The sequence below is a fragment of the Solanum tuberosum genome, unplaced genomic scaffold (genome assembly GCF_000226075.1).
Source record: "Solanum tuberosum cultivar DM 1-3 516 R44 unplaced genomic scaffold, SolTub_3.0 scf01021, whole genome shotgun sequence".
NCBI lineage: Eukaryota > Viridiplantae > Streptophyta > Magnoliopsida > Solanales > Solanaceae > Solanum > Solanum tuberosum.
In genome coordinates this window covers 31,447-35,238 of record NW_006239930.1, presented here as the reverse complement: position 1 = coordinate 35,238, position 3,792 = coordinate 31,447, and positions in this window count along the sequence as shown.

Sequence of the window (3,792 nt, the reverse complement as noted above, 5' to 3'; positions counted from 1 at the left end):
TATTGTAATATATATTTTACATTATTGAAAAATATCTGACTATTTAATTAAAATAATTATTTAGATAAATTAATAATTAAGTTATATATATATATATATATATATATATATACTATTTGGTGCAAAATCTGCCAAAATAAATAAAAGACGGACTTAGAGTCACTATCTGTCGTTTTTAATAAAAATAATAATAACTGACATCGTCGCAAATAACATCGCTTTTGCAGTCGTTTTCCTTTCCATCGTTTTTCACCACCATTAAATTTTATTCTATATTTAGTCATGCAAATCCAAAATACTTTGACCACTTTCTCATATTAAATTTTATTCGGCAATTAATCATGTCAATCTAAATACTACTCCCTCCTTCTCATATTACTTTGACTATTTTTCCTTTTACCATCCATTTAAGGAATAAGAATAATTTTCTTACTAATTTTATCCTTTAATTCTTTTAAATATATTCTATTTATGTCGTACTGAAATAATTATTTCAAGGATCTTTCTAAAAAAAATTAATTAATTCTATCTATATTTTATAAATTGACAAATAATTTGAAATGGATATTTTAAATAATGTGAAAAAGTAATATGGGACGGAGGAAGTATGAGAAAGAATATATTTTATAGCTTAAAAGGAAAATGGAAATACATAAACAATATCTATGCCTTCCATTTTTACTTGTTTAATATAGAACTAAACTCGTAAGCACCTTAACCAACCTTTAGCATACTCCCGAAAAATTGAAGGACAAGGGAAAATGACTTCCTCGTTATTATTTGAAGAGAAGTAAAGAAAAATGAACTGGATAGGATCGTTTGGGGGAATTTTCTGAGTTTGTATTTCTTTTTGCTCCTCTATTACAAAGCTACTAAGTATACAAGTAAGAAAGGGACTGAAATGTAAGAAAATAAAGTTTATAACAAACTACAGTTATGTGACAGCACAAGATACCACCTGCACTATTTTCTGGAGGCATCTATTCTAGACTATGTATGATGGTATCTATACATACATATGTATCTATACATCATAGTGAAATGTTGGATAAGTGAGCTTGCTTTCATACAATGGGCAAGACTCCTAAAGGCCCAAATAAAATAGTCCATTAAGCAATAGAGGTCATATCAGTTGCCTTCCTTCTTTCTCTTTTTTGATCATCATCTTCTTTCTTAGGATCAACAGGGTCACCAAAAACATCCCCCCTCAAGGGGGAGATCGGAGATCGGATTCCCAACTTTCCAATGAAGTGTCGGTGTAGTGGTCCTGCCAAAACCTTGGTGAAGAGGTCTACCAATTGAGAAGAAGATGGAACAAAATACAATGAAATCAGTCCATCAAGAAGCTTTTCACGACTAAGTGACAATCCAGTTAATTATGTTTCATTCGTTCGTGAAATATAGGATTGCGAGTAATATGTATGGCAGCCTGATTGTCACAATGAAGGTTGATAGGTAGTGGAAGAGAAAGAGAGAGATCAGAAAGAAACCGGACAAGCCATGAAATCTCTGCAACTAATCATCGCATGGATCGATATTCCGCTTCAGCTGAAGAGAGGGATACCACAGTTTGCTTCTTAGATTTCCAAGAAATGGGAGAGCCACCGAGACTGATATAAAATCTACTAAGACGTGTATCGAAACACGCAACCCAATATGCATCACACAAAGCAAGGATCTGAAAAGAAGGATCACAATTCATAAAAAGCCCAAAATTTGGATCAGATATCTCAAGGTGTGAAAAACAGCATGTAGATGACCAGATCGAGGGAACTGCATAAATTAACTCAAAGTTTGAACACCATATGATAAATCCGAACGTGTATGGGTCAAAAAATTTAGTTGCCCCAATAAACGTCGATAAAAGGTTGGATCTTAAAGAAGAGTACCAGAATCGGAGTTTGGTTTTACCGATGGATCTAACGAAGTGGAAGTAGTGCGAGTGCCAACTTTAGGATACTCAAATAGCAACTCAAGAGTAAATTTTCTCGGTGTGATTACAAGTCCATCTGACTTAGGTAAAATTTCCATACCCAAAATATAACATGCCCTAACCAAATCATTGATTTTGAATTCTTTATCTAAGAAAAGCTTCAACTCTCTAATTTCCTCAACGTCATTACCTATCATCAGAATATCATCAACGTACACCGCAATAATAGTAATCAATGCACTAGAAGATTTAGAGAACAAAGAATAATCATTCATGGAATGCGAGTAACCCCTTGTACTCAAAGCTGAAGACAACCGCGAATACCACTATCGAGAAGCAATGAACATGTCATTGCATTTTTTCCACTTTCCAAACATAGGTGAGTTTTTCTTTGGAATTTCAATGTTTCTATTTATGAAATATAACTTGTTCTTAGCTGAAAGTGATATTAACACTCCTCTTTCTAGTTTCCATAACTGGTGTCATCAAAAATCACGTTGATAAGGTTCATCCCAGGTGAATCTGATGGTGTAAGATAGCAAGGGTGATTTGAATCCACTGCATCTTTGTTGGCAGTGCTAGATTCAGAAACAGGAAGAACGTCAGTTGCTTCTCCCATTTTGAATATCAAATAAGAAGAAGAAATGTATGAAGAGAATCAGAAAAAAAAACTGGAAAGAAGAAGAATGATGAGGAATTCTTCTAGTTTTGCTCTGATACCATGAAGAGAAGTAAAGAAAAATGTACTAGATAAGATCGTTTGGGGAATTTTCTGAGTTTGTATTTCATCCTGCTCCTCTATTACAAAGCTACTTAGTATTATATACATGTAATAAAGGGTCTGAAATGTATGAAAATTAAGCTTGTAACAAACTACAATTGTGTGACAGCAAAAGATACCACTTGTACTATTTTCTGGAGGTATCTATTCTAGACTATGTATGCTAGTATTTATACATGTATATGTATCTATACATCAGAGTGAAATGTTAGATAAGTGAGATTGCTTTCATACAATGGGAAAGACTCCTAAAGGCCCAAATAAAATAGTTCATTAAGCAATAGAGACCATATCAGTTGTCTTTTTTCTTTCTCTTTTCTGATCATCATCTTCTTTCCTAGGATCAAGCGGGTCACCGGAAATATTATTGAACTTCATTTCGCCAAAGAGTCTGCAAGCTGATTTCTGTAGGACTTTTATAAATACACTGAAGAGACAAGACACCAACAACTTTTAACTTTGTTACAAGCAAGTAAACAGCCTGATAGATTAATGAATACAATTGTATCACTCTAATGATTGTATCAACATATAGTTTTGTGTCACCCTTTATATATTAGCTTGTATCTATCGAATATAATTTATATTGCTATATTTTTGTATCATGAATATATATACAATCAATACAAATGCAAATGAATATTATTATTTTTAATGTTAAAATGCATATTGCTAAAACAAGTGCGCGTAATTTTGTATGCAAGAGTAAAACTTGAGTATGTATTATAAATTGGAATAAAGGGAGAAATCAGTACACATTTAAAAATATATACTTTGACTACATAAATAAGAATTAACATGTAACATCCGGCAATTTGAAATAGCTATAAAGAGGCTTAGAATTGGCAATAGTCATTTTTGGAAAGGATTTAAAAATCTGGAAAATTTGGTTAAGTATGGAAAAAGGTGATTTTTTGGCCAACTTTGAACAGTTATAACTCCTAGATCAGGATGAGTTAGGTATAGTTCCAATTATGTTTGAAATTTCTTGGAATGGTCTTTCCAACGCCACCGAGTTTTCCCGATTCCGAGTTCGTATGAGGGAGTTATGCCCTTTGGAAGTTGGGCAGTTGGCAGG